Source organism: Salvelinus alpinus, chromosome 38 (genome assembly GCF_045679555.1).
Source record: "Salvelinus alpinus chromosome 38, SLU_Salpinus.1, whole genome shotgun sequence".
Lineage (NCBI taxonomy): Eukaryota > Metazoa > Chordata > Actinopteri > Salmoniformes > Salmonidae > Salvelinus > Salvelinus alpinus.
Genome location: NC_092123.1, coordinates 2,271,342 through 2,288,322, shown reverse-complemented (window position 1 = coordinate 2,288,322; position 16,981 = coordinate 2,271,342).

The following is a 16,981-nucleotide window of genomic DNA, read 5'->3' as shown; positions in this document are numbered from 1 at the left end:
ACAAATCTAAAGTAAAAGAATGGGAGTTAAGAAATATATAAATATTAGGATGAGCAATGTTGGAGTGGCACTGACTAGAATACAGTAGAATAGAATACAGTATATACATATGAAATGAGTAAAGAGGTATGTAAACATTATTAACGTGACTAGTGTTCCATTATTAAAGTCACCGGTGATTCCATATCTATGTACATAGGGCAGCAGCCTCTAAGGTGCAGGGTTGAGTAACCTGGTGGTACCGGCTAGTGATGGCTATTTAACAGTCTGATGGTGTCACGTCTGCTCCTGCTCTTCCCCTCCCCCTGGCGCTTGAGGGCGCCAGAATGCCTTGCATCACTCACTCCTGCCATCCATCACGTACACCTGCCTTTCCTCGTCACGCGCATCAGCGTTATTGCACTCACCTGGACTCTTTTATCACCTGTTCATTTCCTCCCCTATATGTGTCAGTTCCCCAGCTCTGTTCCCGGCTTCTGCATTGATTGTTTTTCTGTTTGCTAAGCTGTTTATGTCTCGTTCCATGTCCGTTATTTATTAAATGTTACTCCCCGTACCTGCTTCGTCTCTCCAGCGTCATCCTTGTGATAGATCCTGACAGAATGCAGAAGCCATCACACGAAGCATCGGGGAGTACTGGCGTTCTGGTTGGTATAGTGGCATCGGCTCTGGGTCAACACCGATGGAACCGGGGGTGCCTAGCCTGCTCGTCGGGCTTCCACGCCCTAGCAGGCTCGAGAGGTTTCCTTGCCCCGGTTGGTTCGGAGGGCGCCCATCCCACGTCGGGCCTCAGCTGGATCGTCAGTTCTTGTCTGCCCAGCCTGTCCAGGAGTTTTTTGTTTGTTTGTTTTTTGTTTTGTCGGTGACGTCGGGGGTGGATTCTGCCGCCGATGGAACCGGGGGTGCCTAAGCCAGCCCGTCGAGCTTTCATGCCCTGGCTGGCTCGAGAGGTTTCATTGCCTCGGTTGGCTCGGTGGCTTCCCATCCCACGTCACAATCCACCGGATCATCGGGTTTCCTCAGCAGGATCGACAGGCGTCTGGACTCAGCCGGATCGTCAGGCTCCCATGCCTCAGCCGGCTCGCCAGGCTCTCACGCTCCAGCCGGTTCGTCGGGCTTCCACGCCTCAACCGGCTTGCCCAGCGCCCATGTCTCGGCCGGTTTCCCCAGGTGGGACGCCGGGTGGCGCCCCTAGTGGGGGGGTACTGTCACGTCTGCTCCCGCTCTTCCCCTCCCCCTGGCGCTTGAGGGCGCCAGAATGCCTTGCATCACTCACTCCTGCCATCCATCACGTACACCTGCCTTTCCTCGTCACGCGCATCAGCGTTATTGGACTCACCTGGACTCTTTTATCACCTATTCATTTCCTCCCCTATATGTGTCAGTTCCCCAGCTCTGTTCCCGGCTTCTGCATTGATTGTTTTTCTGTTTGCTAAGCTGTTTATGTCTCGTTCCATGTCCGTTATTTATTATTGGCTCATTCATCCCCCTCCTCTCCCCTGTAACTATTCCCCAGGTCGTTGCTGCAAATGAGAACGTGTTCTCAGTCAACTTACCTGGTAAAATAACGGTAAAATAAAAAAAATAAAAAATAAAATGTTACTCCCCGTACCTGCTTCGTCTCTCCAGCGTCATCCTTGTGATAGATCATGACAGATGGCCTTGAGATAGAAGCTGTTTTTCAGTCTCTCGGTCCCAGCTTTGATGCACCTGTACTGACCTCGCCTTCTGGATGGTAGCGGGTCTAAGGGTCTAAGGTGCCAGTTAAGGTAGAGGTAATATGATCCTTAACTAGCCTCTCAAAGCACTTCATGATGACAGAAGTGAGTGCTACAGAGCGATAGTCATTTAGTTCAGTTACCTTTGCTTTCCTGGGTACAGGAACAATGGTGGACATCTTGAAGCAAGTGGGGCAGCAGACTGGGATAGGGAGAGATTGAATATGTCCATAAACACTCCAGCCAGCTGGTCTGCACATGCTCTGAGGACCCGGCTAGGGATGCCGTCTAGGCCGGCAGCCTTGTGTGTGTGCGTGTGCGTGCGAGCGCAAGTGCGTGTGTGTAATCATTTGCTGATGATTTTCATTGCAATGCACCTCCAACATTACTGCCTTTTCCAAAATTACACCATAACCTGCATGGCCTTGCAGGACAGTGTGCATAGCCTACTTGTGCAGGACAGTGTGCATGAATATAGTCTACTCTCATGCTGTTCTCAATCTGTATCATAAAGACTGTAAGTGCTTCCACTAAGCTTTTTAACAAATGCATGTTTCTTAAGCTTTTATACCGATCTCAAGCTTTTGTTGTGATTTGCCTGAAACACCCACCATCAAAGGCTTTTATAACGATGTGGTGAAACACTTTAGTATTCCATTGTCTTTTTGCCGTGACTGCTCCAGCACATGACTCCTGCCCTGTCCTGCGGTAACATAATCACAGCTTTGATCAGCATCGGAAAATGTGACATTGTGGTTTGTGTCACTGCAGCCAGGAGTACAAAGCCATAAGCTGTGAGTGTTAGATAAACACATGCCGGCCTTCAGCGGTGAGAGACTGTGGATAATGCAGCAGAAGTTGTGTTGTAGAAAGGGATGAAGACAACAGCTGTGTCCTCTTACAGAGCAGAGATCCCCACTGTCAAGGGATCACTGTCACGTTCTGACCATAGTTCTTTTGTGTTTTCGTTGTTTTAGTGTTGGTCAGGACGTGAGCTGAGTGGGCATTCTATGTTGTCTGTTTCTATGTGGGGTTTCTTGTTTGGCCTGATATGGTTCTCAATCAGAGACAGGTGTTTTGCGTTGTCTCTGATTGGGAACCATATTTAGGTAGCCTGTTTTGTGTTGGGGTTTTGTGGGTGGTTGTTTTCTGTCTTTGTGTATCTGCAGCAGATAGGAATGTTTCGGTTTTCACGTTTTGTTGTTTATGTATTTTGTAGTGTTCAATTTTATGGTCTTCATTAAACATGATGAACATTGGCTACGCTGCGCTTTGGTCCTCTCCTTCGTCCACAGAAGAAAACCGTTACAATCACACGCAGTTGAATAAGTTCAAACATAACATCATAAAAAAAACTATACAGATAAGTTCTCGCCATTTTCCTCTCCTTGTTGGTTGAACATTAACCCACTTGCCAAACTGTTTGATGGTCACATGGACACCTTTGAAAAGACATTTGGTAGTTGGAGCCATTCCCAATACTACAATCATTGATTACAGCCATAAGATTGAGCTAATGTACATTACTCAATAAGGTTGGGGTCTTATTATTCAATTTAATCCAGTCTAATCAGGAACAGAATAAAAAATTCCAGTCCTGGTGACTGTAAACATCAACATCAGCTATCCCGGCTTGTTGGTTCTCAGAATCGTTGCGGGAACATTCTGCTACCCCCTTGGCACCGGTCCCAGTTAGTGAGGTGTGGTAAAGAGTCTTGTAATCCTGTGGCTGTGATGTTTATAGGGCCTGAGACTCAGACAAGCAGGCAGCGGTATGAGGAACAACCCCTCAGAGTGCAGACTCAGCACCTCACCGCTGATATACAGCCCCGACGGGCACAGGCGACTACAGGAAATTAGATATTTTTTATATATCTTTTTTTTTTACGTTCCCTGGAGTCCTGAGAAGTGAGGACAGATCATGTGACTGTTTGCATTCATGCTCTGTGTACAGTGGGGCAAAAAAGTATTTAGTCAGCCACCAATTGTGCATGTTCTCCCACTTAAAAAGATGAGAGAGGCTTGTAATTTTCATCATAGGTACACTTCAACTATGACAGACAACATGAGGGAAAAAAATCCAGAAAATCACATTGTAGGATTTTTTATGAATTTATTTGCAAATTATGGTGGAAAATAAGTATTTGGTCACCTACAAACAAGCAAGATTTCTGGCTCTCACAGACCTGTAACTTCTTCTTTAAGAGGCTCCTCTGTCCTCCACTCGTTACCTGTATTAATGGCACCTGTTTGAACTTGTTATCAGTATAAAAGACACCTGTCCACAACCTCAAACAGTCACACTCCAAACTCCACTATGGCCAAGACCAAAGAGCTGTCAAAGGACAATTGGTGGCTGACTAAATACTTTTTTGCCCCACTGTATGTGTTGTATTTCTGTCCTAGAACTGGATCACATTGAGGGGGTACATAACATGTCCTCTCAGTTTCAATAGTTATGAGTAGCTCTGGTTGAAGAGGTCCAAGAGAAATCCTCATTGGAGAGCTGAGATGGCCCTCCAAATCAATACACTTTCTGGACAGGAAGTGACATCTAACTCCATAGGTGCATGAATCACACACTGTGCCATTCGCCTTGACTGCATATAACTGACTGTGTGTGTGTGTGTGTGTGTGTGTGCGTGTGTGTCCAACACATAAATTAGTTAGATAGAAGCCCTTTGCTTCTGTAAAGACCCACTGCCCTGTGGAGCTCCAGTGCCAAGCTTCTGCCCCCCACTGTCCCCCAATGTCCCCCATGGTCCAACTACACAATGGTAAAGCTCCCAAGTCTTCCTCTCGGGCCTGTATAAAAGCCTTCTCGCTCATGCTCTGCCCACCAAGGTTACCATGGCAGCTATGATTGCTCTGTGTGCCAGGAGGGCCATTACCCACTTTCCTGTCCAAACAGGAAATACACAGAACCTGTCTCCGTGATTTGGAAGGAAATTGGGGCGTTGGAGGAAGACTGTTGGGTTCCGACAGGAGTCTGTCACCTCAGCCTACCAGCGCTTTGCCATCGGGCCAGTGCTGGGGGAGGAAGTACTCACCGCTGCAAGATCCCAGGGTAAGGCCTCTCTGCCTCTCTGCGGGGGGGAAATCACATGTGAAAAGGCCCACAAGTAATTGCTGTCCTACCTGTCTACTTAAAGCTAGAATGAAACTAGTTGAAACACATGTACTGGCAGTTTTGACATACTGTATGGTGCAATCCATGGACGCACAAGCATCAGAATCCTTCCTGTGAATTAATACCTCCATGTTTTTTTTACCTCAAAATATGATAATTACAAGTGCTGCTGTGTGAGATAAAGAGCTTAGATGTGTCATCAAGTGTTTCCGACGGTGTTTTACCTCCCTCTCTGTCTCCTGCTGTTGATTTCACAGGAGTGATCCAGTGCTGGGGTGTCGTCAAATCAAATCAAATCAAATGTATTTAATTTTTTCAAATAAAATGTATTTATATAGCTCTTCGTACATCAGCTGATATCTCAAAGTGCTGTACAGAAACCCAGCCTAAAACCCCAAACAACAAGCAATGCAGGTGTAGAAGCACGATGGCTAGGAAAAACTCCCTAGAAAGGCCAAAACCTTGGAAGAAACCTAGAGAGGAACCAGGCTATGAGGGGTGGCCATTCCTCTTCTGGCTTAGCCAGGTGGAAATTATAACAGAATATGGCCAAGATGTTCAAATGTTCATAAATGACCAGCATGGTCAAATAATAATAATCACAGTAGTTGTCGAGGGTGCAGCAAGTCAGCACCTCGGGAGTAAATGTCAGTTGGCTTTTCATAGCCGATCATTAAGAGTATCTCTACCGCTCCTGCGGTCTCTAGAGAGTTGAAAACAGCAGGTCTGGGACAGGTAGCATGTCCGGTGAACAGGTCAGGGTTCCATAGCCGCAGGCAGAACAGTTGAAACTGGAGCAGCAGCACGGCCAGATGGACTGGGGACAGCAAGGAGTCATCATGCCAGGTCGTCCTGAGGCATGGTCCTAGGGCTCAGGTCCTCCGAGAGAGAGAAAGAAAGAGAGAAAGAGAGAATTAGAGAGAGCATACTTAAATTCACACAGGACACCGGATAAGACAGGAGAAGTACTCCAGATATAACAAACTGACCCTAGCCCCCCGACACATAAACTACTGCAGCATAAATACTGGAGGCTGAGACAGGAGGGTCAGGAGATACTGTGGCCCCATCCGATGATACCCCCGGACAGGACCAAACAGGAAGGATATAACCCCACCCACTTTGCCAAAGCACACCCCCCACACCACTGCAGGCAGTCCTCTCTGCAGGCAGTCCTCTCTGCAGGCAGTCTCCTCTCTGCAGGCAGTCTCCTCTCTGCAGGCAGTCTCCTCTCTGCAGGCAGTCTCCTCTCTGCAGGCAGTCTCCTCGCAGGCAGTCTCCTCTCTGCAGGCAGTCTCCTCTCTGCAGGCAGTCTCCTCTCTGCAGGCAGTCTCCTCTCTGCAGGCAGTCTCCGGGCAGAGGGGAAATTATCCATTGCAGCAAGGGCCATTGTAGTAATTCCTTGACTGTGAGGTGCTGTTACATTGATTGAGTTATGGACATAATTGAAGGAGATGAAAGATTTCAAGAAGAAAATAAAAACAAAGTGTGAAAAAACTCAACCACATACAAGTGATTTTAATCATATTCTTTAGAATTTCAGCCATGTACTGTATATTACTGTATATGTCACATTTCAAAGGATCCATTTAAAGTGGGTCAAAGGTGTGAAGCTGTGAGAGTGAATTCTCAGGTGTCCTTTTGCCTTGGCCCTGATAGAATTCTTTAAAAGATATGTCAGTGTTCATTAGAAATCGTGCTATAGTTGTGTAATGGATGCATTGAAAAGAAGGTATCAAGTAAAACCATAGATGACTCAGTAATGGGTGAAACGGGTATACATAAAAGTATTTTGGATTAGCATAGGATTCCGATAGATATATATAGCAGAGCTGGGTTCAAATACTTTTTAAAATCTTTCAAATATAAGCGTTTGAGTCTGTCACGCCCTGGCCTTAGTTATCTTTGTTTTCTTTATTATTTTGGTTAGGTCAGGGTGTGACAGGGTGTTTGGTCTTGTCTAGGGGTTTTGTATGTTTATGGGGTGTGTTCTAGTCTAGGTGTTTGTATGTCTATGGTTGCCTAGATTGGTTCTCAATTAGAGGCAGCTGTTTATCATTGTCTCTGATTGGGAACCATATTTAGGCAGCCATATTCTTTAGGTATTTCGTGGGTTATTGTCTATGTATTTGTTGCTTGTGTCTGCGCTTTATATATATATATATAGCTTCACGTTAGTTTTGTTGTTTTGATTAGTTTGATTAAGTGTTCTTCGTTTCGTTATTAATAAATAGAAGAATGTATTCGTATCACGCTGCGCCTTGGTCCTCCTCTCTTCCTCCATACAACGAACGTGACAGAGTCTGTCTGGAGTGCCAAATGGGTGGGTTTGCAGTTTTGGTCTTTGAAATCATTTCAAATAGTATTTGAACCCAGGTCTGGTAAATAGGAAAGATGCATAGACGGGTTGGTTGTTTAGCAACAAAACCAACGCATGTGCAACTAACCATGGGGAAAAACAGACAGGCTTGGCTTAGATTGTTGACAACATGTAAACTATATTTCATCTCCAATGTTTTTTGAAAACAAATACATTTCCACAATGAGCACTTGTCTCTTAACTTTTACTGCCTCAGAAACCCGGATCCGGGAGCACCCCCCACCCCCCACACACTGATTAGCATAGCTAGCATAGCTTCAGAAGTAGATAGTAGCATCTAAATATCATTAAATCACAAGTCCAAGACACCAGATGAAAGATACAGATCTTGTGAATAAAGCCACCATTTCAGATTTTTAAAATGTTTTACAGGGAAGACAAAATATGTAAATCTATTAGCTAAACACGTTAGCAAAATACACCACTATTCTAACTCCATCAGTTTCTTACTCCTTCAGGTGCTATCACCAATTCGGCTCAACTAAGATATTGATATCCACTAACCAAGAAAAAACCTCTTCAGATGACAGTCTGATAACATATTCATGGTATAGGATAGTTTTTGTTAGAAAAAAGTGCATATTTCAGGTAGAAATCACAGTTTACAATTGCACCCACCATCACAAATCGACTAGAATTACTAGATAGAGCAACGTGTATGACCAATTTACTCATCATAAAACATTTCATAAAAATAGACAAAGCATAGCAATGGAAAGACCCAGTTCTTGTGATTTCAGACCATATTTCAGATTTTCTAAGCGTTTTTCAGCGAAAACACAATAAATCGATAAGTTAGCATACTACATGTGCAAACGTTACCAGAGCATCGATTCCAGCCAAAGAGCGCTATAACGTAACCACCGCCAAAAGATATTAATTTTTTCACTAACCTTCTCAGAATTCTTCCGATGACACTCCTGTAACATCATTTTACAACATACATATACAGTTTGTTCGAAAAGGTGCATATTTAGCCATACAAAACCGTGGTTACACAATAAAAATACTAGGAAATCAAGCCTCAATATGTCTGACGTCATCTATCAGAGTGATCTAGTTTAATTAAAAGCTAATCATATACTTGACTAAAAAATACAGGGTTGACAGGAATCGAAAGACAAATTAGTTCTTAATGCAACCGCTGATTTACATTTTTAAAATTATCCTTACTTTTCAATACAGGGTTCGCCAAGTGAAGCTATACCAAAGCTATACCAAACAAAATGGCGAAATATGCGTTTAAAATATTTCGACAGAACAACAATTTATCATATTAAATATTGCTTACTTTGAGCTGTTCTTCCATCATATTCTTGGGCAATGTATCCTTTCTATGTTATAAACGTCTTTTGGTCGATAGATGTCCTCTGTCCTTCGAAATATCCACTAACGATCGAACGGGACCACAAAACGTGTCCAAAGTTTCAGAGTGCACAACAAAGAAATTCCTCAAAATCGCACTAAACGGATATAAATTGCTATAAAACGGTTTAAATTAACTACCTTATGATGTTTCTAAGTCCTATATCGAATTAAATTACAGACGGATACATTTCAAGTTGATAACCGAGCCTGTGAAAATGGCGTCCGGAGGTCCCATCCTGCGTAAGGGCGAGCGTCGAAAGGGGGGCTACTCTCACTCCTTGGTGTTTTATAACCTCTGAGAGCTACCTAGAAGGCCCATTCCACTTCTCATTGGTTACTGACATCCAGGGGAAGGCGGGTGCAGTTCGTGTCGTTCCATAGGATAGACAGAGACCTTAAAAACTGATCTGAAACCAGAGCTTCGCTCTCAGACCTTTCACTGTCTGTCATGGATTTCGCTGTAGAAAGTGTTCTGGGTCACCCACAGACATAATTTCAACGTTGTATGAAACTAGAAGGTGTTTTCTATCCAATATAATTAATAATATGCATATTGTACGAGCAAGAATTGAGTACTAGGCAGTTTAATTTGGAGACGACAAAATGCTAATTCGGAACAGCACCCCCTGTAGTCGCAAGAAGTTTTAAATACTTTGTTCCAGTTGTTGGTTCGCTAGCTAACACATTTTTGCCATAGAATTGACATGAAATCAGTCAAAACATCTCAAAACAAGACATGTTATGAAGAACAAGACGAAACCATCTGAAATGAGTCACTTACGATTCCCTGCATGGCAGTTTCTTGTCATGCTGGCTAGCAATCAGCTAGCGATCAGCTAACCCATCTATAGGGAAGGACATTCATAGGATGCAGAATAGGATAGAGACTTCACTCACTGGCCTTTCTTGGTAATGGTAGGGCTAAATAACTTGATGTGTGTGTGAATGTGTGCGTGCGTGAATGTGTGCATGCGTGAATGTGTGCGTGCATGGGTGTGTGCGTGCGTGCGTGCGTGCGTGTGTGTGTGTGCATGGGTGGGTGCTTGCGGGTGTGCGTGTGTGGGTGCGTGGGTGCTGAGTTAACCCAGGGTACCACCTGAGTCAAGGAGGAAGTGGGAGCTGTGCCACACAGACCCTGGCACCAGACTAGCCCTCACCAGTCAATGTATTACTCCACCACTAAAGACTAGGGCCAACATTCAATCATTCCATAGTGCTTCAAATCTCAATATAATCTCAAAATATGTATTTATATGTTGTTAAAGTCATATCCCAACTACAGTATATATACAAACAAAATGTGTATTTGTTTGAAATTATTTTCTGTTATTACAGCTGTTATTGCTGCTGTTTTTCCCAAAGCGGTATGTGTAATAATGTCAATGAATCATGGTGGAATTCATGCAGTAATATGTGTGGGTATTCAGGACTTTAACAAGCAACTTGGGTAAGAAAACAAGGTGAACAGCCTATGGATCCAGTCTGAATCACAGAAAGTCATTATCTACTGAAAACACCTTCCCCAGAGGAGGAGCAAGGAAGCTTCAAACGGATATCTTAATATTAGAATGCAGTCACATTGCACAAAACTAGGAGAATTGCACTGGGAAATCTGTGAAAGCTTGATATGCCTGGGCTGCTTAGGTAAGTGCATTGGACAACTGTACATCAAAGCCTCAAAATATTCAGTGAGCAGAGCAGAAATGGTAAGAAAAATATACTAATGGATTAGTCATCTCCCTCCGGCCGTAAATATAGTGAATCTCATCTTGGCACATTCCATAAGGCAGCCAACAGGGAATCTTTTATAGTACATTCCCTGAGTGACATGTTCCACAGTGACATGGGATGCGTCCCAAATAGCACCCTATTACCCATGTAGTGCATTACCTTTGAGCAGGGTCCATAGGGCTCTGGTTAAAAGCAGGGCACTTTTAGGGAATATGGTGCCATTTGGGATGCAGAATGGTGAGAGCTGACAGAAATAGAAAATAGAGAATGTTGTGTGTCACGTTGTATAAATGATTGGAGACAGGTGCAGGAATTTGTAATAGGGGGGTTTAATACTCCACCAAAATATACAACATGCCATGAAAAGGTATGGGGACAAAGCCCAAAGCAAACATGTATACAAAAACACAGGGATGTAACCCAAACAAAAGAGTTTTTACGAGACCCGTAATAACGAGTACACAATACACGCAGCACGAAAGCCGAAACAACAAAGCACAGGTACTCATAAGACCAACAGACATGGGAACAATAACCCACAAGACAATGGTGAACAGAGGGCACATATATACAATTACTAATCAGGGGAATTGGAATCAGGTGTGCGTAATGAGACAGTTCAGTGACACCTAGAAGGTCGTGACGTAGACCTCCGGAACTGGTGCAGGGAAGGAGCATCAGTACCGGGGGAATCCGTGATATTGTGTCCTCAACACCCCTTAGTAGAATAGATTGTTGGTTAGCAGAAACAAAACTTCAAAACAAACGTTTGTTGACCTTTAAATTATTAATGAAGCCAATTACAGTACCAGTCAAAAGTTTGGACACACCTACTCATTCCAGGGTTTTTCTTTATTTTACAATTTTCTACATTGTAGAATAATAGTGAATACATCAAACTATGAAATAACACATATGGAAACATGTAGTAACCAAAAAAGTGTTAAACAAATGAAAATATATTTTATATTTGAGATTCTTAAAAGTACCCACCCTTTGACTAATGATAGCTTTGCACACTCTTGGTATTCTCTCATCCAGCTTCATGAGGTAGTCACCTGGAATGCATTTCAATTAACAGGTGTGCCTTGTTAAAAGTTCATTTGTGTAATTTCTTTCCTTCTTAATGGGTTTGAGCCAATCAGTTGTGTTGTGACAAGGTAGGGTTGGTATACAGAAGATAGCCCTATTTGGTAAAAGACCAAGTCCATATTATGGCAAGAACAGCTCAAATAAGCAAAGAGAAACAACAGTCCATCATTACTTTAAGACATGAAGGTCAGTCAATCAGAAAATTTCATGAACTTTGAAAGTTTCTTCAAGTGCAGTAACAAAAACCATCAAGCACTATGATGAAACTGGCTCTCATGAGGACCGCCACTGGAAAGGAAGACCCAGAGTTACCTCTACTGCAGAGGATAAGTTCATTAGAGTTACCAGCCCCAGAAATTGCAGCCCAAATAAATGCTTCACAGAGTTCAAGTAACAGTCACATCTCAACATCATCTGTTCAGAGGAGGATGCGTGAATCAGGCCTTCATGGTCAAATTGCTGCAAAGAAACCACACCTAAAAGACACCAATAAGAAGAAAAGACTTGCCTGGGCCAAGAAACACGAGCAATGGACATTACACCGGTGGAAATCTGTCCTTTGATCTGATGAGTCCAAATGTAAGATTTTTGGTTCCAACCGCATGTCTTTCTGAGACACAGAGTAGGCGAACAGATGATCTCCGCATGTGTGGTTCCCACCGTGAAGCATGGAGGAGGAGCTGTGATGGTGTGGGGGTGCTTTGCTGGTGACACTGTCAGTGATCAATTTATAATTCAAGGCACACTTAACCAGCATGGCTACCACAGCATTCTGCAGCGATACACTATCCCATCTGGTTTGCGCTTAGTGGGGCTATCATTTGTTTTTCAAAAGGACAATGACCCAACACACCTCCAGGCTGTGTAAGGGCTATTTGACCAAGAAGGGGAGTGGTGGATTGCTGCATCTGTCACATTCTGACCTTAGTTCCTTTTTTATGTCTTTGTGTTAGGTTGGTCAGGGCGTGAGTTGGGGTGGGTAGTCTATGTTCTTTTTTCTATGTTGTTATATTTCTGTGTTTGGCCTGGTATGGTTCTCAATCAGAGGCAGCTGTCGATCGTTGTCTCTGATTGAGAATCATACTTAGGTAGCCTGTTTTCCCCATTTTGGTTGTGGGTGTTTATTTTCTGTTTTAGTGTCTGTTCACCTTGCAGAACTGTTTCGTTTTCTCCTTGTAGTTATTTTGTGTAGTGTTCAGTTTTCAATTAAATTATGACGAACACTTCCAACGCTGCATTTTTGGTCCTCTTCTCCTTCACCAGACGAGAATCGTTACAGCATCAGATGACCTGGCCTCCACAATCACCTGACCTCAAACCAATCGAGATGGTTTGTGATGAGTTGGACCGCAGAGTGAAGGAAAAGTAGCCAACAAGTGCTCAGCATATGTAGAAACTCCTTCAAGACTGTTGGAAAAGCATTCCAGGTGAAGCTGGTTGAGAGAATGCCAAGAGTGTGCAAAGCTGTCATCAAGGCAAAGCGGGGCTACTTTGAAAAATATAACATATATTTTTATTTGTTTAACACTTATTTGGTTACTACATGATTCCAGGTGTGTTATTTCATAGGTGTGATGTCTTCACTATTATTCTACAATGTAGAAAATAGTAAAAAATAAAGTAAAACCCTTGAATGAGTAGGTGTGTCCAAACGTTTGACTGGTACCGTATATCAAAATAAAGGAACACCATTTGAAATAACATTGTAAGGATTCTTTCAACAAGCAGCAGTTGGAACGATGAATGAATGATGCAGCTAGTGCTCTATTTTTCAAGAGGAGTGGTTGAATATCTAGAGAGGTCTTAAAACATGACTGCTTCAAAAGGACACCTGAAGTAGATGTAGGATACGTTCCAAATGGCATCCTATCTCCCTATGTAATGCACTACTTTTGACCGGGGCCCTAGGGCTCCGGTCAAAGGTAGTGCACTTTATTGGGCATGGGGTCCCATTTGGGACAGAACAGTATATTAACCTTGTTCAGCTATATATGTCTGTTATTATGTTTTCGATTGTGAGTCATGAAGATCAGTGAAATCTCATCCGGCCCGAATGTGTGGACAGTTTCAAATCAATTTGTATTGCAGTAGTATCTGAAAGGGCCGAAGCAGAATTAATATGCTATGTAAGAAGATTGTTCTGTGATGATGACCTTTCACTAAGCATTAAGCCTTGGAAGATAATGTTTGATAAAAAAGAGAATATGTAGAGAAAGCTTAATATGTGAACTCCAAATAGGCCAGAGGACAGGTTTTTGCTATCTCCGTGGTCACAGAGCTACCAGCCCATTTGGCATTTAAACACATGTCTGCGATAACATCCTCTTCTTTTCAATTCTTTTCCCCCTGGCCTCTAGAGAAAATCTCTGAGCCTTTCTAAATGTCAAGTTAAGTGCTTCTCTTGTCCTGGCTTGACAGGAATGAGATCCCTTCTCAGAATTGGAAGAGAATCAGTCTGAGAGTTGCCAGGGACTATGTCGGATATCGCCCGTTCAGATCTACACCCTTTATTGTCTTTCAACCTGTCAAATTAAGATAGCTACTGATGCTCTCTACCTGCACACTGAGATAGAGAACTCAAGTATTTCAATTGAATAGAAAGTGGAGCCATAACCTATTTATTTGCTAACATTCCTAACAAGGTACATCGATATACACTATGATCTCTGTTAATATATGTCGATGTCAACTTCCCATCTCCCTATTGGATAGCAACAGCCAGTACTCAAGCACTTCCCCTCCTGCCATGCTTGGCTCACTGCAGTTGTGTGAACTCTTTATCTCCAACACCAGAGTGATACTGTAACAGACTTTACACAGTGAGTTACCTAGAGAGACTGAATGTCTGAAAGCGTTGCATCACAGAAGTCAAGAAGACACCCACACATATTGATTAAAAGCTGTATAACTGAATATTCCGGGAGACAAGCGGGGAGGAGCCATTTAGAAATGACTACTGCTTATAAGAGACGTGTTATAATGAGATGATTACTTGTCTGTGTGCTGGAGCCAGGCCAAAGGGAGCAAAACACAGCTTGATGTGATGTCACATGACATAAAGCACATGGATCTATCGTCATTAAGAAGACGTGCCCCAGCCCAGATTTACATCTAGTGCATACAGGGCTGTAAGCAGCAACGTTGAGACGCATATTGCACTGATGTAAAAATAACCATCATCAGAACCGGTGAGTGCTACTCACTAACATACAAATGATACTGTTCAGTGTTGCACGTGGCACTATCTTGGAAGATGGTGAGAAGTTCTCATGTCTCACAGTTCCTCCATGAGTGTCGGAGCCCACCTACACTTTAAGCTGTGACTCTTGTTTTTTTTTTTTTTTTTTTTGTTTTTTTTCACCTTTATTTAACCAGGTAGGCAAGTTGAGAACAAGTTCTCATTTACAATTGCGACCTGGCCAAGATAAAGCAAAGCAGTTTGACACATACAACAACACAGAGTTACACATGGAGTAAAACAAACATACAGTCAATAATAAGGTAGAAAAAGAGATAAGGTGAGATAAGGGAACTGTGAACTATCTTCCCTTCCTTATCGCTGACCAGCATTGGGCCAATAACTGAAAAGTTGCTACTTCACTTGCTCGAATCACCGAGCCGATTAGGTGAAAAAAAGCGGTCGATTTGCCCTTGAGCAAGGCACTTAACCCTAATTTCTCCAGGGTCGCTGTCAATAATGGCTGATCCCTGACCGCAGCCCCCACTCTCCGAGGGTGTCTCAGGGGGAGTGGGATATGCAAAAAACACATTTCCAATTCACACCACGCACTTATACAGGGTACACACTTGTACATGTGTGAAACAGGACAAATATAAGCACCCCCTATTTGACCTTTGGTTTGAGGACCTGTGATATAGAACCAGGTTGGAGATTCGTGAAAACAACAAGACCTTGCACCTTCCAGGAAAGGATAGAAGAAGAAGCAGCCATTTTATAGCACTAAAGCACAGTCCTAGTCCACATGCAGCATACAGGTACCTCTCCCTGACTCTTACCTCTTATTACTTTTGAGATTATTGGTAATCTCTCTACTTCTATGTCCTTCTCTCTCACACTCTTAGAGCCTTCTCCGCCCTAGCTCCAGCAACAAATCAAGTACAACCTGTTGTGAACACAGAGTCCTCGGTTCCCAGTGAACTTAGCAACATGTGTTTGTGGGTAGACAATAAAAGGATCCGTGGGTTGCCTCTGTCCTCGTCACTTTTTCCTTTCATGTTCTCTTCCTACGAGGCCGAGTCACCTCGCTACACTGTATCTAAACACTCCTCGGCTCGCCTGTCAAAAATAGACAACAAAGTGGCTTGGATGAAAGGAAAAGGACCATTTCTATAGAATGTTCAGCTCTGAGATACTGCACAATTGTTATACCGCACTCACTAGGCTCGAGATATGGAGAAAAGTGGAGGATAAGACGCATAGCGATGATAGTGTAGCACTCAATTGTCTTGCAATTTTCCTTGTCACTCAGCTTGATAGTTGCTGAAGTGGCTCAGATGGTTTCACCTTCCAAAGGGCCCCAGACATCACCAATATCGACCTTTGGAGTAAGCATCTAATGGGCCTGTGGTCAGGCGCCTTTGGGTGAAACTTGGACCTCTACACATCATCTTCAACATGTTGTCCTTTTGCTGAACTGTGGGATGCTTCATTGGGATGCCACACCACACCAGCATGGGCTTCCTGCCTGCTCCTGGAAAAGCCCCTGAGAGAAAAGTCTCTGTCTGTCTGCCTGGGGCTATCCTGTCGGTCTGTCTGTCTGCCTGCCTGGGGCTATCCTGTCTGTCTGTCTGAATTAAATCCTCTATTTATCAGGACCTCTATCTGCTGCTAGTGGTGCAGTCTGGGGACTGACCAGGGAAATGTACCAGGATCCACTGCTCACATAGCGTCTACTGTCAGTCTACCACAGCAGCGGGACTCCAACAGCAGGTTCAGCACTAGATGATCTGTTAAATGAACAATGTAATGTTCACTGTGTGTGTGTGTGTGTGTGTGTGTGTGTGTGTGTGTGTGTGTGTGTGTGTGTGTGTGTGTGTGTGTGTGTGTGTGTGTGTGCGTGCCTGAGTGTGCTGACTGGCACGATGCACACCACAGTGTCTTTCTGTCTCTTTTGACAAGGAGGTGCTGTGTTCTCTCCCTGCCCCCACAGCTGTTTGGCCTGACTGCCCTCAACTTAAACAGCTGACATGTTTCCCAGCTGACATGCCAGTGATGGATAATCATAAACATTTTTATAAAGGACCTACTACTGACATCTTCTGGCAGAACAAGGCACACATCTCTGTGGGGAAGTTCATAATCTACACCACAAGGGGGAGTCCTTTAGCCACTAAAAACCGCTTAAAAACGAACACCACTTTGAGCGCTGTGGCTAAAAAGTAACGGCCAACAGCCAACAAAATGTTAAAAGCACTGTGACTCTAAATGTGTATATGGTATATGCAATTGCGTATTCAGGGGATAATAGACTAACACCCACATTTGTCAATCCCCCTTTCCTAAATCTCAGCAGTTTGAGTTCCCTAATTCCCCTCCACCCT